The sequence below is a fragment of the Hylobates moloch genome, unplaced genomic scaffold (genome assembly GCF_009828535.3).
Source record: "Hylobates moloch isolate HMO894 unplaced genomic scaffold, HMol_V3 SCAFFOLD_4, whole genome shotgun sequence".
Taxonomy (NCBI): domain Eukaryota; kingdom Metazoa; phylum Chordata; class Mammalia; order Primates; family Hylobatidae; genus Hylobates; species Hylobates moloch.
In genome coordinates, this window is record NW_026652279.1 from 17253044 (window position 1) to 17280195 (window position 27152).

The 27152-nt window shown below is 40.4% G+C and overlaps 1 protein-coding gene and 1 long non-coding RNA gene across 8 annotated transcripts in view; one reads left to right on the forward strand and one right to left on the reverse strand.

Moving 5' to 3' along the window:
• Window positions 1–8619: 8619 nt before the first annotated feature.
• Window positions 8620–10210, reverse strand: LOC116466667 (uncharacterized). Its single transcript, XR_004247622.1, has 5 exons — window positions 9826–10210; window positions 9467–9562; window positions 9315–9367; window positions 8857–8901; window positions 8620–8775 (listed from the first exon to the last, which is right to left on the reverse strand). It is a non-coding gene; the product is annotated as an uncharacterized LOC116466667 (long non-coding RNA).
• The window catches only part of CHL1 (cell adhesion molecule L1 like), a 213917-nt gene continuing 196387 nt past the window's right edge, over window positions 9623–27152 (forward strand). For 3 of the 7 annotated variants that reach the window (XM_032149512.2, XM_058437170.1, XM_058437169.1), the window contains exon 1: window positions 10165–10237. The gene's annotated coding sequence lies outside the window, so the exon portion shown is untranslated. Of the gene's footprint in view, window positions 9923–10164; window positions 10238–10787; window positions 10963–27152 lie in introns of those variants that run through there. The other 4 variants (XM_032149510.1, XM_032149515.2, XM_032149514.2 and 1 more) reach the window with 3 other exon arrangements.

The window sequence follows — 27152 nt, forward strand, 5'->3', positions numbered from 1 at the left end:
TTTTTGAGACGGAGTCTCGCTCTGTCGCCCAGGCTGGAGCGCAGTGGCGCAGTCTCGGCTCACTGCAAACTCCGCCTCCCGGGTTCACGCCATTCTCCTGCCTCAGCCTCTCCGAGTAGCTGGGACTACAGGCGCCCGCCACCACGCCCGGCTAATTTTTTGTATTTTTAGTAGAGACGGGGTTTCACCCTGGTCTCGATCTCCTGACCTCGTGATCCGCCCGCCTCGGCCTCCCAAAGTGCTGGGATTACAAGCGTGAGCCACCGCGCCCGGCGCTTTCTGGATCTTTTTTAAGAATTATATTTCTCTGTTTAGGTTTCTCAATTTTAGGTTCATTTTGAAAAATATTAATATATTATTGTATTCCTTAAGCACAATTACAAGTGTGCTTTAAATTCCTTGTTTGCTAAGTCCAGTGTTCAGTAGGTCATCTCAGGGGTCATCTCTGTTGTCTTCTCTTTGAGTATGGAACACATTGTCTGGTTTTATCATATGTTGAGTCATTTTGAATTATTTTCTGGTCATTGTAGAGATTTCAGAATCTGTCATATTCTCCAAATTATATTAACTTCTGTTTTGACTACTAGGCAGTAAATGTAGCAGAAATCAAACTATAGTGCCCTTTAAAGTGGATGGTTGTTGAAATCTCAATTCAATTCTTTTAACCTCAGCAGAGCTGTTTGGAGACTATCTTGCTGTCTTAATTCTGGCTGCTGTAACAGAATACTATAAGCCAGGTGGCTTATAAACAACAGAAATGTATTTCTCACGGTTCTGGAGGCTGGGAAGTCCAAAATCAAGGTACTGGAAGATTTGTTGTTTGGTGAGGGCTGGTTTCCTGGTTTATAGGCAGGCACCTTCTCCCAGTGTCCTCACATAATCGAAGGGGTGAAGGAGTTCTCTGGGACTTCTTTCATGAAGGCACTAATCCCAGTCATAAGGGCCCCACTATCCTGATCTGATCACTCCCCAAAGGGTTTATCTCCAAATATTATCTCATTAAAGATTAAGTTTCAACATATAAGTTAGGGGGCAGGCACATATATTCAGTCTATAGCACCCACTGATGCATATTTCAGAGGATAGCCAGGGATTGGGCATCATTTACACATAGAATATGGGGCCTTCTCCTTGATTGATTTCTCCTCAACGTTTTCCAGTTGCTCTGGTTCCCCAAGCTCTGTCCCTTGCTTCTTCAAGCCAATAACTGCAAGTTTACTTTCCTCATTTTATCCACCTAGAATGGACAGACTGGGTCTTGATCTTCCCTAAAAGCTGTAAAGTAGGAAACTTACCCAGTGTTGTTCCCTTCTTCCAGTTGTCTGCCCCCTTCACTATCTGCCTGTTACTTTCCAGTGTCTTCAGGTACTTGCATTTTATATTTTGTCTATACTTCATAGTTGTTTTGTTTTGTTTTGTTTTGTTTGAGACAAAGTCTTGCTCTATCACCCAGGCTGGAGTGCAGTGGTGTGATCCCAGCTCACTGCAACCTCTGCTGCCCAGACTGTAGTAATTCTCCTGCCTCAGCCTCCTGAGTAGCTGGATTACAAGTGTGCACCACTGCATCCAGCTAATTTTTGTATTTTTAGTAGAGATGGGGTTTCACCCTGTTGGCCAGGCTAGTATCAAACTCCTGATCTCAGGTGATCCACCCGCCTTCATCTCCCAAAGTGCTGGGACTACAGGTGTAAACTACCACACCTAGTCTATACTTCACAGTTTTAGGGTTGGTTGGTTCTGAAAGGACCCATTATTAGAAATGTATAACTTCACATTGGAAAGAGTTCTCGTATTACAAAACTTTGAAATCATAATTTTATTGGCTGCTTCATTACAGGATTGCAGAATAATCTATTAGATTAAACAATGTGAAATTGTCATTGTTCCAGGTCAGAAATGCTCAGATAATGGTAATTTCATATGGTTTAAACTAGTAATTATGTTCTTAGATATTTATAATTTATTTTATCATTGAATATCTATGGGAATATAGAGTTTTCTGTATTTCAGTTTGCTTACATTGTATAGAGTCTTAGAAGTGGAATGCCTGGGTCATGTACATCTTTAAACCTCTTATAATTGCTATTTTTGTTATTAAATTGTAATGTAAAATAACATGTAATTTTTTTGTAAAATGGTTGCATACATTAGTGATGTTTAATATGGCTTTCATGCTACAATTGTGTCATGCAATTAAGTTTTGGCTTTACTATTTTTTCTTTGGCAAAATATTATCAAGTTATTTAATTGATTTGTGTTTGTTCCTTATTATCCACATTGAATATATTCATCATTCTTGTTAGCCTCTCTACTTCATCTTTGGATAAATGTATCAGAATATTCTAAGTACCCAGAAATATTTGAGACTTTCATCATCAAATTTCCTCCTTTATTCATATTTAAGACTTTAAAATCTGCTTAAATTTAGGAATTTCTAAAAATCATTTCAAATTTTATCTTAGATTCAGTGGTACATGTGCAGGTTTGTGACATGGGTATATTATTACATGGTGCTACGGTTTGGGGTGTGAATGATCCTGTCACCCAGGATCATCGAGCATAGTACCCAGTAATTAATTTTGCAGTCCTTAGTCCCCTCCTCCCCTCCCTCTTCTACTAGTCCCCATTGTCTAGTGTTGCCATCTTTATGTTTACGTGTACTCAATGTTTCACTCCAAGTTGTAAGTGAGAACGTGGTATTTAGTTTTCTGCTCCTGCCTTGATTTGCTTAGGATAATGGCCTTCAGTTGCATCCATGTTGCTAACGAGGACACAATTTTGTTATTTATTTTATGGCTGCATGGTATTCCATGGTGTATACATTTTCGTATCCAATACACTGTTGATGGGTACCTAAGTTGATTCCATGTTTTTGCTATTGTGAATAGTGCTGCGATGAACGTATGAGTGAATGTGTCTTTTGGTAGAACTATTTATTTTCCTTTGGGTATATACCTAGTAATTGGATTGCTGGGTTGAATGGTAGCTCTGTTTTAAGTTCTTTGAGAAATCTCCAAACTGCTTTACACAGTGGCTGAAATAATTTACATTCCCAGCAACGGTGTATAAGTGTTTAATTTTAGGAAACTTTTAAGATGGGTTCTATATGCAAGTAATAATATTTGAAAATGTGTTTTATATTTGTATTATTGTGCATTCACTCAGATATAGAAAAAGGAATCTAAGTCAGTAAGTGTTTCCTGTTTGGAGAAAACTCTACTCAATATATGGGCAATACAAGTGTTACATATAAAGCTCTTGCCTGGTTATGTGACCTTAAGTGTTGTAGTACGAGCTGGCACAAAACTAGCTAAGTGAGAAACACAAAGGATATGGCATAAGAGAGAGTAACTAATCCCCATAAGATAAGGCAAATTTTTCATGTCAATATAAACAGAAGATTTGGAACCCTTGCTGTGGGCTTACTGTACTGTGGCATAGTGCTTTGAATGCCTAAGAAGGTTTGTCTGTTTATCATATTCTGAAAACAACATGAAAAAAATAAATTGATAGGTCTCATTTAACCCCTGGAAGAAAATAAATCCAATGCAATGCTTGTAAAAAAATTGAGTTTTGTTTGTGTTAACACAGTGCATCACATACTAGCAATCTGTGATTTCAGTACATGTCTGCTAATTAATTTGTTTATTTTGTAAGAAAATAAAGTTAATTGAAAGCATGAAATATGATTCCTAAACAATGCATGGAGAGGGCTAATTGGTCCATGGCTTTTTAAAAAAACAGATAAAAATATGCCTTAAAAGGATGTCCTATTATATCACAGTTCAAAAGAATAAAGTCCCCACCTGTGTCTAAATGTATGCTAAACCTTAAGAATATCTTAAAGCAAGAATAGTAAATACCTAACACATGAGAATTATCTCTTGTATAATATCTGTGATAGAAATCATTAATAGGTCACTTTAACCTTTCCTGCTCAGCTCAGATGCAGGGTCAGGATCCTTTGGACACTGTGTTTCAGTAAGTCACCACCAGTTGGGTTAGTTTATGAAATGAAGATTTTTTTTTGCCATATATACGCCTCTTACTAAACAACCTATAACAAGAGAGTAATTATCATGTACATTAGAAATGTATCATGAATAAGAATTATTTTGATTTTAAGAAACAGGAAACCATTGAAACTATTTTACATGAAACATTTTTTGTCTCACCTAGCTACAAGGTCAAGTTGTATTCCAGTTTCAGCTTTTAATAAAAAATAACCTTTCAGTTTATTTGAAGATCTAGGTCTTCAAATATAATTGTCAAGTATCTTTCTCTCTCCTCTTTTCTCTATGGTGACTTTATTCTCAGGAAGGCTCTTTCTAAGTGGTGATAAGAAGCAGCGAGTTTCTCCTGCCTTATGTCATACCTGCTGAGCAACTCTCAGTTTTTTCCTAGTAGCTCATGCATAAATCCAAGGTAGGTTTCTCATTGGCTTCTGTTGGGTCTGATGCCCTTCATAGCTTTAGTCCCCATAGACTTATGAGTAGAAAATATTGGCTGCTCGTGCCGTGTCACATGGACCAGGGGTAACTAGAAAGCATTGGAATTAGCCTCAATTCAGCCACATAAACATAGCAGATATTATTCCCTAGGTCCAACTGGGCTAAATGAATGGAGATAAATGCTTGGCAAGCAAAAAACAACAGTTATTCATGGTAGCTTCCATTCTTATTTTTCTGAACTATTCTTCTGAAATTGTTCTGATGACAGAGATTACAGTTGCATTAAGGATAAAGTTTAAGCAGTTATAATAAAATCTCCAAAGGAGATTGGCTCAAATAGAAAAGGGACATTTAACTTTTTATAGTATTAAGTAGGTTTTGATCCTCAGAGTCATGTAGGAATTCAAGCCGGAGTGGGGCTTCTTTGTCATCCTCAACATGAGCCTTTTACTACTGTGGGTTAGTCAAAAGGAAAAGGAGAAGTGAATCTAGATTATCTTTAAGTAGATGAGCTGAGAGTTGCCAACAGCATTTTTCCTCATGTCTCTTTGGTGAGAACCTAGTCCTAGAACCAAACTAAGTCAAAAGGGTGACTAGAAAATTTAGTCTTTAGGTTAGTGGCCCTGTGTCCAGAAGGAGAAAAAGGACAGATTAGGCCGGGCGCGATTGGTTCACGCCTGTAATCCCAGCACTTTGGGAGGCCGAAGCGGGCGGATCACGAGGTCAGGAGACCATCCTGGCTAACACGGTGAAAATCAGTCTCTACTAAAAATACAAAAAGAAATTATCCGGGCGTGGTGGCGGGCGCCTGTAGTTCCAGCTACTCCCGGAGCTTAGGCAGGATAATGGCGCGAACCCGGGAGGCGGAGCTTGCAGTGAGGCGAGATCGCGCCACTACACTCCAGCCTGGGCGACAGAGCGAGAGTCCGTCTCAAACAACAACAACAACAACAACAAAAACAACAGCAACAAGAGCAACAGCAACAACAACAACGAAACAGATTAGTGGGGGCAGAGGAAGTGGAGAACAACCTGTGGCTGCCACAAGTTCTTGTTAGTCTTTCCTTTCTCTCTAACATGTTTCTTTTACATTGAGCGGAAAACATACTTTCAAAAACAACTGGAAAAAAAAAAAGAAAAGGATAAACTTCATTTTGGCTCTGTGTCTCTGTAAAAAGATCAGCCCTTATGCTCCTGGTATTACTCGCTATCCCACTATTCAATATTTGTCTTGTTTGCTGCAACAGAATAATAATAAATAAAATTATCTTCAAAGATGGCAGTGACTTTTCATCCTGTCAAATGATACAAGATTAAAAATTTGGGGATTTTTTTCAATATATTCTCGGCCATTAACCAGTTATACAGCTCTGATAAAATTTCTGAACCTTACTCTTTTCAGATATAAAAGGAAGCTATGGAAGATTATGTTATCTAAGGTCCCCTCCAGACTGAAAAGATTTCATACCATGTTGGAAATAGAGAGGTTTAGAAGAAATTCTCATCCTCCAGACATATGAGGACTTTCTCCAACAAATAGGAATTCATCCTATAACTCAGTTCACAGGCCTTTGAGATAAGACTTGGGGGCATAGGACTTTGGAGAAAACCATCAATAGGAGAGAAAACTAGCCATTATAGGCATTGCTGATAGGAGGGTGGGAAATCCTTCTGACCTGCACGAGTTATCAATGGATGCCTGAAAGCATGAGATTTGAAAACACTTAACATTATCTTGGCTACATAATTATAATGTTATTAATGGCCACAAAGTTTCTGAGCCTTTTTAAAAAAAAATCCAGTGAAAATATTTGATTTCATGACCTCCCAGGGCTGAATCATACATATTAATGATCCATGGCACGCAATACAAGATTTTACCTTTTTATTTATTCCAGAATTATTGCCCTTTGATTTTTAATACATATCCTTTTGTTCTTGTATTAAAGGACAAGTTAAAGGAGTATTGACTCTGTCAGGATAACTCTGCAGAATTAATATGGTCTTTTTAGTTTTATTAATATCTAAGCTGAAGTGGCTGCTTTGTACTTTCAAGGTTGCTTTTGAAGGATGTATTCCTCAGTGGAACATCCTGCTTCCTGCTTTTTATTTTTTATTTTATTTTTTTATTACAGCAGTTGGCCGGAAAGCCCCTGTTGATCTGTGACTATCTGGAACTGCTAGACTGAAATGCCATTTTCAAAACTCCAGCTCTTCTGCTAAACAATTTTTCTAGGAATGATGCCATATCACTAGCTACTTGTATTTGCCAAAAGGCAATACTACTTCAATGGCCCTAGCTCTGGGAATGATACCAAATGACGGTTCAGGAGGGAGGTAGGCAGTAAATCAGCAGGAAAAGCTGAAAAATGCCCCAGCTTTTAATACCTTTTATCTTTTTACAGATGACTGGCCTATCTCTCTCACCTTCTGCTTCTATTCATGATAGTACCCTTTTCTCCCCTTTTTTTGTGGCTTGATATTAGTATTTTCATTTGAAACGGCCTTCCTCAATTACCAGAGAGAAAATTCACACCTTTCAAAGCTAAGGCAATCAAATTTCCATGTGACTCATAAGTATATCTTCTTTCTCTAGCACCTATGTGCAACTGTGGGATGCCTGATAGATTAGGATTGTATGTTGAATGGGAAATGGGTCTGAACAAAGTGTCAGACAGTAGAATGGGAGCCAGGGGAGGATTCCAAAGCAGCAGCAGAAGGTATCTCTAGCAAGCATCCACTCTGGCTGGGGACTGCCTTCTGCTTCCAGCCTTACTGGAAGCTCGGGCTGTAGAGTTGTGAATTCCTTGGGCCAGGCAAACCTAGATGTGTTGCCTGCTTTTGATAATGTATCAAAAATATGAACTCATCCTTAGAGACGACAGCTATGAGGTGTTTCTTGGATGTAGAAATTTAGGTCATCTGTCTTCCTTTTGCATTGCCTTAAAAAATACTATTTCCTTTCTTGGTTTATCATTTGCTTGCCTTCTTTCTTTCCTTCCTTTCTTCCTTTCTTTTTTTTTTTTTTTTTTTTTTTTTTTTTTTTGAGACGGAGTCTTGCTTTGTCACCCAGGCTGGAGTGCAGTGGCCCCATCTCGGCTCACTGCAAACTCCGCCTCCCAGGTTCACGCCATTCTCCTGCCTCAGCCTCTCCTAGTAGCTGGGACTACAGGCGCCCGCCACCACGCCCGGCTAATTTTTTTGTATTTTTAGTAGAGACGGGGTTTCGCTGTGGTCTCGATCTCCTGACCTCGTGATCCGCCCGCCTCGGCCTCCCAAAGTGCTGGGATTACAAGCGTGAGCCACCACGCCCGGCCCTTTCTTCCTTTCTTACTCCCTTTTTTCCTTCCCTAGATTTTCCCTATCTCCCTCTTTTCTTTCTTAAAATTTGGTTGCCTGGGATAACATGTATTGCATACAAGCTGACTTCCTTACTGTCCCTAGTAAGCAATGTGTGGCTATTATTTCTTCATTTATATGCAATGTCAGAAGCTTAGAAGTATGTTATCTCCCTTTCAATTAAAAACTCATATTTAAGGACTGACCATCTTCTTGTTTTGGGTATTGTGGCTTGGTATTGTCTAATATATTTGGAAGGTATTTGATTTTTTAAAAAGGCAATTGGCCATGTCTATTGAGTTTCATACTGAACGCTAGCACCCAGACCAGTGATTGATTAAATAATAGGTGCTTAATAAATATTTGTTTTGTAAATAATGATTCTATTGTCAAGAAAAAAAATCACCAAGAAAGAAGGAGCTATATATTTAAGAGAACTCTGTTGGTCTGGCCAAAATGGAGTTCTGAGTCCCTTGCTCAGCTGACGTTTACCCAGAAGATGGTAAACTCCTGAGACCAACTTCGCTTTGTTGTTCTCTCGTGGTTCTTTGACCTTGGAAATGTTTTTCTACAGGCAGAGTAGTTCCCCCTGTTGGAATTTTATTTAATATTCTATCTTTGTTTCTACTTTAGAAAACATGCCACGTGAATAATGATGCCTCAGGCAAAAGAAAATCACTCCAGCAGTACAATTTAAACTTAGGACAAATCCTGCCCTCACTTGCATTCACAGTTTGCCAAGGCAGTTGGTAAGAACTGTGCCCACACACGAACTGACAGAATCGAGGCCCCAAGGTTAGCAATGATTAAAATTTAAAAGTCCATTTACTCATTTTCAAAATATTTTATTCCATTGCTTCTGAGGCAGAATCATGAGTTGCCTTCGATTTTGCTGCTCCCGGTGGTGGCATCCAACTCTGAGGCTAGCTCATCCAACTCTGAGGGTAGCTCTGAGGGGAGCTAAATATCCTCATTGTTCAATGAGCTAGATGAAAACAAAATGAGGCTGTAAGGTCAATCTCACAGCCTTAGTGGAGTAAAAATTAGAAGTCAATAATTCTCTTACCAACAAAGAGGACTTACATTCAACAGGATTTTAAAAAGTGGTATCCTGTAAAAATTTTTGGAAAATACCACCATATTGGAAAAAAAAATAAAGTGGCATATAAATCAAATGTAGTGCTAAAAATTATAATTTTTCCATATGAATTTTGGAATCCTAAAATATTTTTATGTGTTTGTGGATTGATAAGGCATCAGAACTGGCTTTTTGCACTGAATATGAGTACAGAAGGCTTTCTTCTCCAATAGTGAATTAATAAAGGATTAGTAGGAAAAACGTTATGAAACAATATGGTAAAATTATAGACTGTATTAGGGCAAAAGTTGTGAGACTAGTAGATCTGTAAATTTATGTATGCACAATTTGACAGCGGATGGTTGTAGCATATTTTGTAAATTCAATAGTAAGCCCCACCACGCCCTTAAATGAAGGAAAGCAAGAAGACCATTTTTAATATGTACATGGCACCACACCCCTCTAACATGCAGCAGTGGGAGAAAACCAGATTGGCGACCTGTGTATGGAATATGAACTGAGTGAAACCATCGGGGAGGGGGTGGGGGGGCGTTTCTTTTAAATGTCGCTTTTGCAGATAAGCAAGCAGAGATCCTACCTCTTTTGACCAGAGATGTTGAAAAGCACGACCAAAGTTTTTGGCTTGGTCTCTTGCTTTCCACAATGAGATAAAGTCTTAAGCCTGTAACTCTCCCTGTCCCATGGGAGTGTGCAAAGGGAGGGAAAATAAGCGGCGTGGGTGAGGGGTGGCGGCGCAGAATCGAGGAAGGGAGGAGAGTCGAGAGCCAGCCTCTGGCAGGAGGGCGTAGATCCCGGTGCAAGCCAGAACAGGTCCAGCCTTCCCGCGGCCAGAGCCAGCAGCGGGAGGGGACAGGCGGGACCTCCGTGGACAGCCCCGGGTGCGGACCAGCGGGGAGTGGCCGGCAAGAAACTCCCTTGGATCCGTCCAGAGCTTACCGGACCCTGCCCGTCCCCGTCCCAGCTTCCAGCCAGCTTGGGGGAGAAGTTGCCCGAGGGGAGGTACCGGACAGATCGCTTGCTGGAGGCGACGCAGGTGTGTCAGGGGTGGGGGTCAATTTGCATCTCTCGTGCCAGCCCTGGGGGGGTCTCCTATGGAGGAAGGGCTAAAGGTTTGCTCCCGGGAGGAGGGGGTCAACTCGTTATGGAAAGGAAATGGTGCGCAGTCAGGATTCCTTTTCTGAAGTGGGGGTGGTCCGAGGTCCCTCAGCCTTCACCCGGGAAGAGACACCCCCTTTTCAAGCCCCGCCCCCGGGTGGCCGAGGCTGGATTCAGACAGCTCGGGGTCAGTCGGACGGAGTACACTGGGTCCCCGAATCCGCCGGGTCCCACTCACTCCCGCTGGTCGCCGGTAGGTTGACCCTCGTATTTCCAGCCTCTCCCACCCCATCCCTCGTTACTCTCTGAAGAGGATTCCAGATCCTCTATAGATTCCCGTCCTCTCTCGGGTGGGGGTCCGAGGTCTAGCTAGTTTGGGGGTCAGTCCTGGCCTCTCTCTCCCACCACGCCCCTCACTCCCCTGGACACCTCCTAGTGTGTGGGGCTCAGATCCCCTCCTAATCCACTGCCCCTGTCTGGCTCCTACTCTCAGGAGAGGATTCTAGATCCCAGGGGGGTTCCGAAAATGCCGCCAGCCTGGAAGCGGGGAATCAATGGACCGTGGGGTTGTGGGGTTGGGGAGCACGAAAAACCAGAGAGGGGCTAGAGCTCCACCTCCCCAGACCGCCGAGGGGGCGAGAGGGCAGGCCGGGGGCCTTGGTTGCCATGGCTCCTGGTAGTGGAGCCCAGGGAGCTAAAGATGCCAGTCACGGATGGTCCCTTCTTCCTCTTTGTGCCTCTCTTTTTCTCTTGCTTTTTTTTTTTTTTTTTTTTGAGTGTGAGTGTGCGTGGGGAGGCAGCACGGAGAAAGTGATTAATTTGGAGAGCAGCGATTGGAGCCGGGAGGCTGGGGAAAGCCAGCCCCTCCGTTCCCACTCTCCGGGCTCACTGCGAGCCACAGTTTCTCAGCCAGGGACAGGGCTGGGGAATTCCTGCGAAAAACCACAGGCCAGAGGAGCAGCAGCCGGGCGGGCCCAGGTACCCCCGCCCCAGACGGCGCGCAGGGTGGGCGTTTGGGCTGTTGGGCGGGAAGGCGGGCAGGAGAAGGCGTGGGAGGCCAGCGGCGGAGGACAGGTGTGCGTCGGCACCGCTGGGTGGCCCGGCGGAGAGGGAGCCCCAGGCTCAGCCCCTCCTCGAAGGGCGCCGGGGTCCAGTGCAGCTAGTGGGAGCAGCGGAGCAGCCCCAGAGCCAGCAAGCGGCTGCCTGGCCAGGCGTGTGCGCGATAGCGCGCTCCCGCTGGAACGCGCCGTGGGTGGGGAGATTTGCGCGTGCGCGTGGAGATGGGTAACTGGTGAGCCACCTGGGCTCGCTCTAGGCGGAGGCTCCCGGGGCGCCCACGTGGCTTCGAATTCCAGCTCCACCATCACTGTGATGTGTCACTTTGGACTAGCCATTTAACTACGTGCCTCAGTTTCCCTTTCTCAATAATACGGAGATTATCAATACCCTCTATATTGGGTTGTTGCAAGAATGGAATGAGATGATACAAGTAATTTAACACCATGTCTGACGCATAAGCACTCAAAAGTTAGTTATTGTTGTTGATGGCATTACTGTTAGTTAATCCTCAGTTTAATTACATATGGTGCATTCTCATTTCTCTGCATTTTCATTGAAGTAAAAATTCTGCGTTTTCTAATTTTGGAGAATAATCTTAATTAAAATTGAATATTTGTACTGCACAGTCCAACTCCTACAAAGCTTTGGCTTGCAGCAGATTGGAAGAGAGAAACTGATCAACTGCTGATGAAGTTGGCTTTTCAGTATATTGATGGAGAGAGAAGCTTAGAAAGCTCTTTGGGGAAACTTTTGGTGACAAGAAAATAAAAAGTTTATCCCACAGTTTTTTTTTGTAAATCTTTGTGTTTTCTCTTTCACCTGCAGATGTTGCAGTTGGATTTGTCTTAATTTCAGTCTCTTTGTGAGGGACCACCATTTGGCTTTCATAATTTAACTTGGTTACAGAGCCTATGTATACGCTGGCTTTCCATTTTATGGCCTTAAGTGCTGCAGTGGATTTACCTTTAGCAATGGCAGAACGTAGTGTATAATCATTCCTTGCAAGCTCCTGAATATTGTGAGGAAATCGATGGAGACAAATAGTTATTAGTGGATGGGTGTGAGTACTGGCTATGGCAACTTATTAAAATCTCTCTCAGGGTATGTTTGTACCCACTTCCCTGCAGCACAGGACTATGATGATGAATATATGTTTTCCAGATTGTTATCTGTTGTATGTAGACTTACAGATCCTTTTCTTTAAAGAAAAGGCTACAGGCCGGGCGCGGTGGCTCACGCTTCTAATCCCAGCACTTTGGGAGGCCGAGGAGGGCGGATCACGAGGTCAGGAGATCGAGACCACAGTGAAACCCCGTCTCTACTAAAAATACACAAAATTAGCCGGGCGTGGTGGCGGGCGCCTGTAGTCCCAGCTACTTGGAGAGGCTGAGGCAGGAGAATGGCGTGAACCCAGGAGGCGGAGCTTGCAGTGAACCCAGGAGGCGGAGCTTGCAGTGAGCCAAGATCGCGCCACTGCACTCCAGCCTGGGCGACAGAGCGAGACTCCGTCTCAAAAAAAAAAAAAAAGAAAAGGCAATAGATATTTATTGATTCCTCATGGTTATATAGGTCCTCCAACCTATCTGCTGATAAGTAAACCGTACATTTCATGGGCCTAGCTGTAGGTCTAAGAGGAGTTGATATTGCACATACTATACTTATTACATTTAAGTTAATTCATCTCATTACATGAATTGGTTTTAAATAAATTTTTAAAATCATTTGATTATTAAAATATAGGCATTTCTTGGTGAACTTGAGGCAAGTAAAGCCTGACAGATGTCACCATCACAAAGATCCTTAGTGATCTTTACAAAATAGAGCTCACCCAGAAAAACATTTGCTGGATAGAAACCTGATTTTATAGTTGCTTCTGAAATCTTTGAAGATACGAGGTTATTTGCCCCAAAATTGCTTTGTTGAAATAATTTAGGCTGATTCGCTTTTATAGAAAAATAACAGTAATGATCAAGACTGATTTAAGATTCTTCTATTTTTAACCGATAAAGGAAAATTAAGTAATAGTTGGGGAACTAATGGTGTCAGATTTGAATGAATGATTGTCAGGAAATACTGAGAGTATCATATCAGGTAGTAGTGTTTGGCTTTGCAAGACAACCCTCTCATCCTCACCGTGAATATGTCATCTTTAAAAGGTACCTTGAGGAATTAGTGTGACAGCTTCTCTGAAATTCATGTGATCATTTACATATTGTTTCCCAGGAGCTTTGGCATTAAATGGTTCATTTATTGGAAATTATTTTGCCCTTTGATTTATGACAGCCAATAGTGCAATAGAGTCTAATGTATTTTAGAAACAATAAAATTAGCTTTTCACCATTTTCTATTTTCCCTAAAAATCTAGCAGCAATGCACTTGGAATACTTAAGTTAGTCCAGAGACAAATGGTAAGAGTAGGAAAACATGACAGACTGGGAGGTGTTGAGTCCTGAATTTGGGGACCTAATTGAAATGCAAAGGTATAATCAAGAGAATGAAATTATATCTGTACTAAGGTTGTTTTCAGTGATGTACTGTATTATCTGATTCAGTCAACGTTCCTTGTTATTTTTTCAAACCGAGATTGAGAATACTATATTTTCAGTTATGAACATTTTGATTACAGCTTCATTCTGACTAATTCAGTCTGAAGAGAATGCAATTATTATGGTGATTTACATACAATGTGCTAAGTTAACACAGCTAATGAGTGAAAGCATAATATTCTTTCTATTCATTCCTGGAAAAATATTGTGCTAAGCATTCTTTCAAAGAAAAGATTACATTATTCGCTATCATTTTATGTCTACCTACAAGTAGAATTGGCATTGAGCCATTTTCTCTGCTATTAAAGTGAAACCTCTTATATTTTGGTGATCACATGCCTTTCCTCTCACCCCTTGGGGGAGACTGGAAACAATTCTCAATTTAATTAGATATGCTGCTTTCTTTTTTCTGTACATCTTTATTTGAGGAAAGATTGTATTTTCTAATTTGGGAGGCTGCTTAACACCTTAAACATTACTAATTACTGCAGTTTGTTTTATGTGTGTCGCAATAGTATAGTTAGTTAATTATAGCTTTCTCATTAGCATCACGTAGAGAATAATGAATGAACACATCCCTTTGATCAAAAGGGATTTAAGTTTATGTTCTGAGAATAAAAGTGTTATTGTGTTACTGAAAGTCACTATAATTTTCCCAAGAAACAAATTGGTTGGAATTCTGTATCACTGGGTTAGGAAGCTCGATGAATGAGTTGGATTGATCACAAAGTAGAGTAGAGCTGTGGTTGCTTGGCAACCTGACATTATTCTGCAATTTCTGGTATATTTATCCAGTAAACTAGAAAATTCTGTTTTGTTAACGAATGTTTTAAGTCAGTGCACAAATAGACCATAACTAATTCAGATTTTATGTGTTGTGGATAAAAAATGATCCTGCTTACCTTCTCATTGTGTTTAGATAATAAAAATACAAAGGGACATATTCTGTTTTCAATTTTAAGGCTTTTCCCTGAAATGTTGACTTCACTTTCACATAATTTATTCCTAGTGGAAGAATACAACTTGTGTATCTCTTTGGAAGTTAAATTATTAGGGGTATGTGTGAGTGTATATGTGTATGTGTATGTGTGTGTGTGTGTGTGATGCTTATATACATAATTTCAGTAAGAATCACAACTAGAGTTTGAGGTGAGATGAATTCTCAAAATTCATAGTTTGCTAATTGAACGGACAATTTGGTAAATTTAGGGTGGGTATAAATATCTGATTCAAATGATGCTGGCAGATGATGATGAGAATAATAAATGCATTGAACTTGGCCAATATATAAATATATTTTAGGCTTTGACCAAGGTTTCTTCTCCTGGTAGTCTTATAACATTCTCCCTTCTAATGTTTGTTTGCATCTTATTTCCCCTATAGTTGTGGAAGTAGGAGCTCTGTTGCCCATCTTCTGATTCACCTCCTCCTAACTCCAGGGACTACAATTGTGCCATTTTACTATACAACCTATGAATTTTAGTGTGCATCACAATTCCCTTCTCAGACTGTAAACTCCTTGAGGGTATGCATTTCCTTTTATGCATCTCATAAACTCTTAAAGTGTCTGGCACAGCGGGAAGCAAACTGTTGTGGTGGTTACGTGCACTGGCTATAAAAGTCAGGCTGCCAGGGTTCAAAATGTAAGTCTGTCAGCTTGCAGGTGTGTGGCATTGTGTGGCATTGGCTTAGTCATTTTGACCTCTCTAAGACTACTTTCTTCTTTAGAAATGGGAAAATAGCCATACTCATCTCACATGTCACATGTGTTCTTGTGGACATTGTGTGGGGCAATCTATGCAGACAGCTTTGTAGCACAGTTTTTTATTGTAGTGATAATTATCCTTCTATATCATGTTCAGTATGTGAATGAACAAAGATAGAGGGACAGAGCCTATGTATGTGTGTGTATCCCTGTGTATGTGAATAACTGTGAGCCATGATCAATGGTGGTGTCAAGTGGAAAACTGTTGATTCCTACATTAATTATATGTATACCAATAATGATTGCTTCACATATTTAAAAGGTTTTCTCAATAATTGTTCTTAGGCTTGGCTGAAATTAGAATCATCCGGAGAGTTCTTTAAAGCTACCAACCCAAATCAATTCAATTACAGTCTCTGGGGATGGTGACTAGGAATCTGGATTTTTGAAAACTTCTACTGAGATTCTAACACACCCTAATGCACCATCAGGGTTGAGAACCACCACCTTAGATTTGCATACGTCTTCCACAGGACTGTGTTGGGCTAAGGCATTGGTTCACAGTTACCTTGGTGTCATGAAATGTGGCTGAAAGAGAGAAAATGCTTTGGCAAACTTCTGAGGTTTTTCTTACTAATCTTCTTGGTTTAAATAGCACTTTATTCTCCGAAGATCTCAAATGTGCTTTTCATTTACTGTGTATAATTTCATTTTTCAACCAAATGTTTCTGTGAAGATGGTAGGAAAGAAGTAATTATCCTGATTTTGCAGATGAATGGAGTGAGCTACACTGAAATTAAATGATTTGACTTGATTCATACATTTAGAACAGGCCCAGATAACAAGATTCCTGTGACTCTGGGGTTTTGAATATTTCTCTGTTTTGCCTGCAGACTTCCAATGAGGTAGGGAGAGTTATTATTTTTGGACTAAAGTACCGTGTAAGAAAAAGCTGTAAAAATGAGACTTTCATCCTTTTTTTGGTTATAATTGTGCAGTGTAAAGAAAAACAGATTTTTATTTTCTTTCTAAGAAGAGGCACCATAGTCTATATAGGATCCAAACCAATGTCCCTTGGACTTTGAACCCAGCTTGTATAAATATTTCATTTGGCCCAAAGAATGTTTAAGACAAATTTCAGCCAACATTTAAATACTGGAGATTTCATGTAAAAACTCATATTTCTGGCTTATCTTAAAAGGATTGATGTTCTCACAGTATTGGACCTGAATGCCCAGGTGGCAGAATGCCACAGGTTAGAACCCAGTGGTTTCTCCCCTTGATGTTCTTGAAAGACATCGCTTCGCTGGGTAAAACATGGCTTCCTCTCACCTTCACTTTGTTCCTTTCTTTTATATAGATCACACTCCCAAGAGGTAATTAAGGGACCTTAAAGATGGGCCCACATCTCTTTGGATGGGATTAGGGGAAACCCACAAGGGCTGCTGAAGCACATCTGGAGCTCTTACTGCCCCTTGTCCTGAAGGGACAATGGGAAGGTGAAATTCCTGGAAGGAGGTGGGAGCAGTAGCTCTGGGAGAGGGCTGTCACGTAGCACCTATGGCTTTTGGTAGAGGAACATAACTACTGTCAAATCACAAGACAGTGCTCTGCTTCTACCCCAAGATTTCCAGTTGCTTCTTCAGCAAGGCAGTAAGAGGGCAAGGGAGCCTATTACAGTGGTTTGTGGAGGTCAGTTCTCCCAGAGCAGAGCAGCATGGAGGAAGGCAGAAAAGGGATCTGAATCTGGGAAGTACATGAGGAATACCTAGCACATCTTGAAGGCTTTACATTTGTGGAACATGAGTAATGGGGAAGGGGAAAGCTAGAATTGACAAAAACAGTACAAAATAGGGAATCACTAAGTTTGTATTCAGGAGAATCTTCACCACTTTTTCTTTGTCATTCCTTTCTTCTCCTTTCTTTCATTGCCCGAGGTGGGTATGCTCATATTCAGTGGTGTGTTTCAGCTGGGACTCCTAAACTTCAAAACAAATTTGTCCATTTCGTTGCATTATCTATGCTTTCTAAGATGAGAGCTGACATAGCAGAGAGAATAATGTAAAAGATATATTCCAGCTTCTATGGTAACGGGTTGGCATTTTTAGCAGTGGTTCCTCCCTAACAAAAGCTTTTGCTGTAAGTGGTGATTCTCCTGGGAGGGATCGTAGTTATGATGCCTGGGAAAGCGGAGATACCCTCAAATGTCAGTCTGGCAACTGAAACTCATGTAACCTGGATGCCTGGATCTTTGGAGGAAGTATCCTTCTTCTTTGTTGTATCAGAACAAGGATGATGAAGGAATAGACCAGAATGCACTGGTTGCATCCTAATGTGAGGAATTTTTATTTCCAGGGACTAAGCGATGTATTTCCCAGAGTAATAGAATGTAAGTGAATAAAAGGAATGTGGGGATTTTGGTGATCTGTCACTGTTAGAGTTGTTGGAAATTCGGTTTTTTATTGCATTGAAAACCTTGCTAAAAACTGTAAAGTGGCAGAATATTAGCTTAATATGGGATGCCTTAGATATTGGTTATGTTCAAAAGAAATAACACATCTCATGTGCAAAAGGTTCAGGGGGAAGATAAATACTGACCTTTTCCAAGACTCTGATACTGGATGCTGCATTTCCATCCATTCAGAAGATTGCCTCTGAAGGTTTCTATTTAAAAACAATCAAAATGTCTTGCATTATTTGAGTGCTTTATGCTTTTTAGAAAATTTTTCCATGTCATCTCATCTGACTTTTACAATAACATAGTGAACAAAAAGAAACAGGTTGTTAGTCCATTTTATACATGAAAAAAACTAATGGAAGGTCAAATAGTTAGCTTCACCACTATTTCACCACACTGCCTACAGTAGTGAAAATTAGAATTAAATCATCTTAGATATCCTAATTTGTAACCCAGTTCATAGCCCACTCTGTTGCTTTCAGGTTTTCTTTTTCCTTTTTCTTTGTTTCTTTTTTTCTTTTTTTTTTTTTTGGAGATAGGGTCTGGCTCTGTTGCCCAGGCTGGAGTGCTGGAGTACAGTGGTATGGTCATGGCTCACTGCAACCTCGAACTCCTGGGCTCAAGTTATTCTCTCACCTCAGCCTCCCAGAGTGCTGGGACTACAGAGAGGCACCATCATGCCTGGCTAATTTTAAAAATTTTTTTTGTAAAGATGAGGCTTCACTGTGTTGTCCAGGCTGGTTTCAAACTCCTGGCCTTAGGTGATTCTCCCACCTGCCCCTCTCAAAGTACTGGGATTACAGGCATGAGCCACCTTACACAGCCCAGATTTCCTTTTTGGAAGAAAAGAGCAACATTGTATAACTGATAGTGAATTGTTTTTTAAGGAAATCTAGAGTCACTGTATAAACTGAGAGCTGTCTAGGGGAAAAATTGAAAATGTTACCAGTTGTATTTTGAGGGTTGAATGTAGTCCTGGCCAAAGATAGGGAGATAGACTTTTCCAAAGCATCCCGAATTCTATAATACATGTTCTTATGTTTGTGTGTGTGTGTGTGTACACGCGTGCGCACGTGTGTGTGTAGGTCCTATGAGGCATTGTAAACCAGTCATTATAAAAAGCTTTTATTGATCACCACTTAGTGCTAGAGACAGGACTGAAACTGTGCCAGACAGATACTTAAATAGCCACCATTGATCATTTATCAAGTGTTTATTATGTGTTTTGCAATCTCCACATCAGTGATTTGAGGAAAGTACTATTATAACACCCATTGTAAGCTAGGCGATGCAGACACAGAAGGGTCCTTGTCCAATGTCACACAATATGTCTTGCAGTGCCAGAGTCAGAATTCAAACTCAGAAGTGTCTGATTTCCAGCCCCAGCAGTGCCCCCTTGATTAGCAGGATTCTCCAGCTATGGTCTTCACTATGGACTAACACTGTTTCCTATTGTCCATCCAGACTTACCTGTTCTGTTCCCATTATCCATTTGTGGAAAAGTAGACATAAAGGAATCCTACTGAGGTATTAGATCATAATGCATACCTATTCCAGGAATGGTGGCATTAAATATGAGGTTTTAAAACCTTCCAGGCATGGTGGCACAAGCCTGTAATCCCAGCACTTTGGGAGGCTGAGACGGGTAGATCACTTAAGGTCAGGAGTTTGAGGCCAGCCTGGCCAACATGGTGAAACTTCGTCTCTACTAAAAATTCAAAAATTAGCTGGGCATGGTGGCATGCCTGTAATCCCAGCTACTCAGGAGGCTGAGGAGGAGAATCACTTGAACCCAGGAGGTGGAGGTTGCAGTGAGCCTAGATCGCACCACTGCACTCCAGCCTGGGTGACAGAGGGAGACTGTCTTAAAAAAAAAATCTTAATGCAACTTTGGGAGGCTGAGGCTGGAGGATCACTTGAGGCCGGGAGTTCAAGACCAGCAGCATAGCAAGACTCCATGTCTACAAAAAATATGTAAATAAATAAAAATAAAAATTAGACCGGTGTGGTCAGGCATGCCTATAGTCCCAGCTACTTGGGAGGCTGAGGTGGGAGGATCATTTGAGCCCAGGAGTTGGAGGTTACAGGAAGGAGACATTTGTGTTCTCTCCAAAATCAAGTCATATAAGCATCTGATGCTCTGACTCTTCCTGTACCAGACCCTGGGCATCATTATATGTACAAATGAAACTTCACCCTCATTATCATTTTTTATTTCTTGGCAGAAATGTTTCTGATACTCTGTGATATGAATACGCATGGATTTCCCTCACTTCTGGGTATTACATGTAACCAATTGCATTTCACGGTTGGCATTTCCACAAAGGTATGAGTATCTGCTATTCCAGATTAAAATAGAAATCGTTGGCAATGGCAGATGCCATATCTCAGCGTTGCTGTTCTTGAAAATGGCTTGAAAATGACACCGATCATAATGATGGCACTGTCTTTATTAGCAGCTGTCAATAAAGATAAGGCCTTGGAAGAAAAAAAGGCAACTCTATTTCAGGCACAGCCAATATATTTGGGAGTTTTAAGAGATTTTTGACTTTTTTGTTTGGGATATTTACAAGCAAATGTTCATGTATTTTTAAAATATGCATAATATAAATAGCATACTCAGATGCTGAGTGGCTCCAAAAGGCTCCTTTTTGTGTACTAGAAAGTGGCAAGAATAAGTTTGTTTCCTGCTTTGGCTAGACAGGAGAACCCACTTCCTTGGATTATGCACAATGGCTTTTCTATAAAGTTTTTGTTTGACCCATACCTGCTTCTCTGGAATACACATCTTGGCTTCTCAAGAAGTACGTTTATTTCTGTGTTGTAAATTCAAGGATTTTTCTAACTTGTTCTGTAAAATGCATCTGATGACATAGTGGAGAATTCATGCATTTGATTAAAATTTAAAGATGTAAAGAATGCTTAAGGCATTATACAATGGCAAAAAACTGAAAACACTGCCTACAACCGTAAACATATAGACAATAACAATTTTAACATCTATCACCTATATCTGCATGAATAATAGGCTATATTGGGTTGTTTGTTATTGTTCACTACTTTGAGACATATACTATTTTCCATAAAGAAGATCTGAGTGAATGGATAAAGATAGCCAAAACAAGCCTGTTTAAATTTGACCTTGACCCCTTTTTCTTCATGACCTCCAGCAATTTCAAAGGGTTTCAACAGTCTGCTCTTCCCATGCATACAAGTTTCTGCATGTAATTGATTTGGGCTGAATAGATTTTGAACACAATTGATTTGCTTGAAATAACATTAAAGGACCAAGCATTGAGCAATTCAGGTGCAACTCATGCACACTTCTGATTCAAGTTCAAATAAATTGGATTTGACCTTAACCACTGTTGCCTCAAAAAAAGGGCTGGCAGCCATCAGAATGAATGCCATGCAATCAAGTATAAAAACTGATATGAGTGGTTTGGATCAGAAATTGATCTCCATACACAAGACCTTCTTTTGAAAACTTGTTATGAGCTTCTGTTTCCCTGTTTCACCAGCTGTAAACTGAGGAAAGAAACATTTTCTGCTGCCTCCCAGTGGCAGTTGGAGGATTAATGAGCTAATATTTGTAAAGTGCTTTGAAGATAAAGATGCCAGCTATTATTATTACTAATAAACCATTTTTTCTGCAGTGTAATTTTGGACAGCAGCCATTAAAAACCCATTACTGTATTTAACAGTAAAACAATCTGCCACAGCCTAGTATTTACTGCCTCAATTAAGCATGCATTCCACTTCCTTTGCCCCTCCAAATTCAGAACTGGCGAGGAGAGACAGAAAGGTGTGTGTCATCATTTCCCAAGTTCATTGAAATATTAGGTTTGGGTTGTTTGATTGTCTTGGCAGAAAGCTAGACTATATCCTCAGTGGGAGACTAGTTGGGCTACACTTTTGTTTCTGTGCCTTATGAAGGGAATGGAAGGCTTGGTTCTAGGCCTTTATTCAACCAGATTTACATTGCAGTTTATTATCTTTGAAGATTGCATTCCAGTATCCCTTTTGGTTATTTGAATATGGTACCATTAATGAAACTGGTTTATTTGGGTGGTTTTATGTGTGTACCTGCATGAGGGTGGGGTTCACAGCTTACTCCTAAAACCGAAGTGGAAAATGGAGGTAATTCTGCAACTATCCCATGTCCAAAAATATTAAAAAATAAAACTGGAGACCTTGAATTATACAGGGTAATTTCTTTTTTTTTTTTTTTTTTTTTTTGAGACAGAGTCTCGCTGTCGCCCAGGCTGGAGTGCAGTGGCGCCATCTCGGCTTACTGCAGGCTCCGCCCCCCGGGGTTCACGCCATTCTCCTGCCTCAGCCTCCCGAGTAGCTGGGACTACAGGCGCCCGCCACCTCGCCCGGCTAATTTTTTGTATTTTTAGTAGAGACAGGGTTTCACTGTGTTAGCCAGGATGGTCTCGATCTCCTGACCTCGTGATCCGCCTGCCTCGGCCTCCCAAAGTGCTGGGATTACAGGCGTGAGCCACCGCGCCTGGCCTATACAGGGTAATTTCTTAGTTAGTAATTACTGTTATCATTATATGATATTAAATCCTTTCAATCTGATTTATTTTTATCTATATAGATGTCCTAAAATATCAGATGGTACAGGGTAGTGTAAATATTTCTGACATATTGCCAAAGCAATGCTTATTTTCCTCTGATGCTATTTCAGTACTGCAAATAAAAATAAAAAAATATATAAAGTTAATAAATGACTATAATGAGATGTCTCAGCTTTCAACAGCTATTTCAGGTATTCAAATGCTAGGCCAATATCTAAAAGTTGAACAAAAGAAGCCTCAAAGCAACCTAGATCTCTTTCTTTGAAAAATTCACTAAAATGTAAACACTTGATTATGGAAAGACCTTCCTCATTCAACGACTATTTGCTTTTAATTTAGAACCATTCTAATATACATAATTATATTATTTTAGCAGATGGCAAAGTATAAACTGCAAGTTGGAGCAGATGAGGGAAATTTTGCAAATTCATTCCAAGACAAAAGAAGTTATGTCTAATATTTCTTCAGCAAGGGAAAAGGATAGAAAGACTAGAAAAAGACAACTCAGAAATGACTATATGGGTGATCTTGAGTCATTACGAAATTATTTTAAAATAAAAAATAAATTGACATACCACCTATAGGAGTTCAGATCATTTATCTGAAAATCTTATGGAACCAATCCTTCCTAGTGGTCTAGTTGTTCAATAATGTTAAATACAAATTCTTAACAGAACCCAAATCTTTTTTTTTTATTATTATACTTTAAGTTCTAGGGTACATGTGCACAACATGCAGGTTTGTTACGTATGTATACATGTACCATGGGTGCATCCATTAACTCATCATTTACATTAGGTATATCTGCTAATGCTAGCTCTCCCCCATCTCCCCTACCCCATGACAGGCCCTGGTGTGTGATGTTCCCCACCCTGTGTCCAAGTGTTCTCACTGAACAGAATCCAAATCTTTTAAATGGCTTCTTTTACAAGCAATGCACTAATAATGATCCAAGGTAGGTGCCGTTGTTTACAGATAGGATTTTGTATTGCCCATTCCAAGTTTGCCACAGAGTATACTTTTTATAACTATCACTTAGGGAGACTGTTTTTTAAATACCATCACCATTCCGTTGACTTCTGAAGTTGAGCTCATGCTATTTTCATCATTTGTTTTGTTTAATTGTGTATGGGGAATTCACCATATGGCTTAAAACTGTTTAAGACCTCAATAGATATGTGTTTTGCATATGAGATTCTTGGGGTATCTGTAGGGATATACACAAGCTGTTTATTATTGGGAAGAAAAGTACCTGAAAGCTTGTGTGTAGCTAAGAGGAGAAATGATGAAAAATATTCTGAATGTAGCAAAGTAACAATTTGTGTAAAATGTGAAGGCACATTTTTCCACTTACCTATCACTGAATGACAAACTAACTCATACCTTTAAACAGTAACTTCAAACAACAGACATTTTATGAAATCTCATGAATTGTAGGTCAGGGATTTAGGCAGGGATCCGCTGGGTGGTTTCTTCTGCCTCATTTGGTGACAACTGAGGTCGTATGGTGGTGTTCACAGAGTGGCTGGGGTGGGCTGGTGGCCACAGGATGGCTTCCTTCGTATCACCGATGCAATGGCAAGGAGGGCTGAGCTCAGCTGGGCCCCTCTTTCTGTCCAAGTAGTCACAGGGCCTCTCTCCTGGTCCTTCCAGAAATGTCACTGGACTTTTCACACAGTGACTCAGGACTTTAAAAATCTAACTTGGAAACTTAAAGGCTAGTCCTCGGACAGTTCAGATTCAAAGGAAACTCACAACCAACTTCTAGTAGACGAGGTAGCAAGAAATACTAATTAAGAAAGACATGCTAATTAACAGAATTATTAAACCCATTGTGATACACCATTCAGTCACCATGTGACTGCTTACGAAGAGGGAAAAAATATGGAGCCCTCTGTTCCAAGGGAACACTCCTTTCCCCCTCCCGACACTTCCTAGAGATCTTAGACCCACATGACTGTGAGAAAGAAGAGCGATGTGAGAGTGAACTTTGGCAAGGCTGAAGTGCCCTGGTTTTGTCTGGAGAGAGAATAAAAGTGAGAGGAAGGAGGCATCCAGTTGGCTGAGAATACTGTTGGCTAAGATTCTTTAGCAGGGTGGGCTTTTCTGATGCTTTTCTCCTCTGATCTATTTAGGTTTATCCTTACTCTTTCCCATTTATCTGGGAAGTGACTTCGGTTTAAGAGAACCAGGAGTATCTTAGCAGAGTCAAAAGGGCCATGGTGAACCCCAAATGTCAGGAAACAAGGAATTGACTAGATTACTCAAGGCTTCACTCTCGAGGAGGGAGAGAAAAGAGCTCCTGCATTTCCTTCTATTTATTGATTATAACCACAGATGGAAAAGGAAGCAGGCTTTCTGCCCTGAAATAATGATGATACATCAGGCTGCAGAGCTCCTATACCTGTAACTCTCAAAAGCATGACTATAATGGAAAGGAGACTAGCGTGTGGCTAGTACCATTATTCTCACATCTTCCTGCAGTGTTATGAAAGCACAGAGTAGGATGCAGGGTGAGGACAGACAGCAGTAGAGCTTTCCTGAGCTACTTATTCCTCTCCAAATGCTGTCTGAAAGTGGATAAAGAACTGCTGCCATGTCTGGTGTGGGTTCAATTTGTGCTCTCATTGCTTTTACTTTTCTGTTTCTCCAGATCCTACCATCATGTTCTTCCTTCTGTGGCTTGGCCATTTTTCTCTCCGCGCTTGGGAACCATACGTACTATCATTCTTCCACCTCTGAAGCATTATCCCATCCTTCTGATAAACATGAGTGGATGTTTTCCCCTCACAGTCTTGCCAAAAAGCACTTGTAAAGTATTGCACTATAGTTTTCATACTTCAAAAACACTTCAACAGGCAAAATGTGATATACACAACCCCAAAATGCTGTGCTGTGATGAATTGAGTTCTATATTGGTAATACTATCAATTGCTTTTGAATGAAAGATACAATGTCTATATGTTATTTAATTTGATACTTGTAGTAACTAGCTCTTTAAGCAAGATAGGTATCAGTCCTGTTTAGCGAAGTTCAGTGGAACCAATGAAACAAACGTGTGGGAGTGGAACTGGAACTCGGATGTCTGATTTTGTCTTAAGTTATTTTAATGAAAAGTCATTTAGCCACCGATAAAAAGTTACTTATTCAAAAAATTCAATCTTCTGGACGAGTTTTATTTTTACATGACATAACCTAAAATGTTATATATGTTAAATTCTGCCATTTTAGATTTCAGGAAAACAAATGCAGAGTGGTAGAGGCTGGTGGTGAGAATGAGCTGAGAAGGGTGGTAGTAAACTGAGGTTTCTACAATGAGTTTGCACTAAAAAAAACTTTTTGGGGGTTCTGGAACCCAAGCAATTCTCAGATGTTTCCATAGTCTATTTTTATACAGCATAATACATTTTTATTATGATCAGGCAATAAAGCAAGACTGTTCACCAGTCTTGCTTTAGCCATTTACCATTTCCTATACTCTATGTATGTCCTTTCTCTGCTTTTACACTACCACAAAGCCTGCTTCAACTTTCCCCTTAATACACTGAGATTTATTTCTTCACTAGCCATTCTGGAAAATTCCTTGTTCAGCCTTCTAATCACTAGACCTCTGCAACCTTTCCTTCACTGGATTTCTGCCTCGAACAGTCGTTCTTCTCCACTAAGATCTAAATGTCACTGCCAAAATCCCCTTTCTTGCTTGTCACTTTGACCATGATGTCACTTACTTCCTGAAAATTTCCCCTGGCTCCCTACTGCTTTGCAGGCCAAGTAACTGTCACACTCACTTCGTTTCCACTTTCAGCTGGAGTCAGCCTTCATTATTCCCCTCTCTGTCCCTGTATCCTTAGAGACCCTCTCCTTTGACTCAACAGCTCACTGCTCCTGTCTTCTCAAAGCTCCTGTCTTTTCACACACAATTCCTGCTGTCTTTTTCTTCTTAAAACAACCACATTCGACAGTCTCCAATTCTCTGAGAAGACATTCCCCTAAACTCACCATCTTCAATACTTGTGTCATATCTTTGTGCCAAATTCTAATTCACTTAAGATTTTAACTGGCTTACTAACAAAATACACTAATTTAAAATGAAGGTTTTATTTTATTACCTTAAATGAAACACCAGTGTCAGTGGCAAACAATGAAAAGTAAGAGCAAACATTACTATGATGAAAGCAACTTGAAGTCATTGCATTTTAGGTAGATATTTTTGCCTGCCCCAGACTCTGGGCTTGAATCCTGCTCTGTCTTATAAAATAGGGAGATTAGAAAAGTTAAATTGTTATTAATGTTCTATTAACACCTACTTGAGACTTTCAACTTTTTATAGTAAGAAGAATTGAAAAATAATTCACAGGGAATGTGATTCCCATGATGCGTTCACCTATGTCCTGCTCAGAACACATCTAGGATCATTTCAGGGCTGATAGACTGTTCAAGGAGATGCAGCCCAACTCAAGGAGGGTATAAACACCCCTAAGAAAAATTCATCATGCTCCTCCTCTTTCCTTCTCCAGTTTTGTTCCCACATATGAACATTAAATGAAAATTTATGAAGTTCCTGCTGAGTGAAAATCGCTGCTGGATAGATGAATTCCAAGATGAAATAGGTAGTTTCTGGCCTGAAGTTGCTTGCTGTTACCATTGAATATATGCCCATAAAATATTATTAAAATAGACCTAAATGCCTTTTCTGGGGTCTGGAACTCTCAAAATGTTGTGAGCCTCCAATCTAATTAAACAACTCACCCAAGTATAATGCAAAATAGAGGATGAAAAATGCCATAGAAATGTATAGATAATGTTTTTTGGGA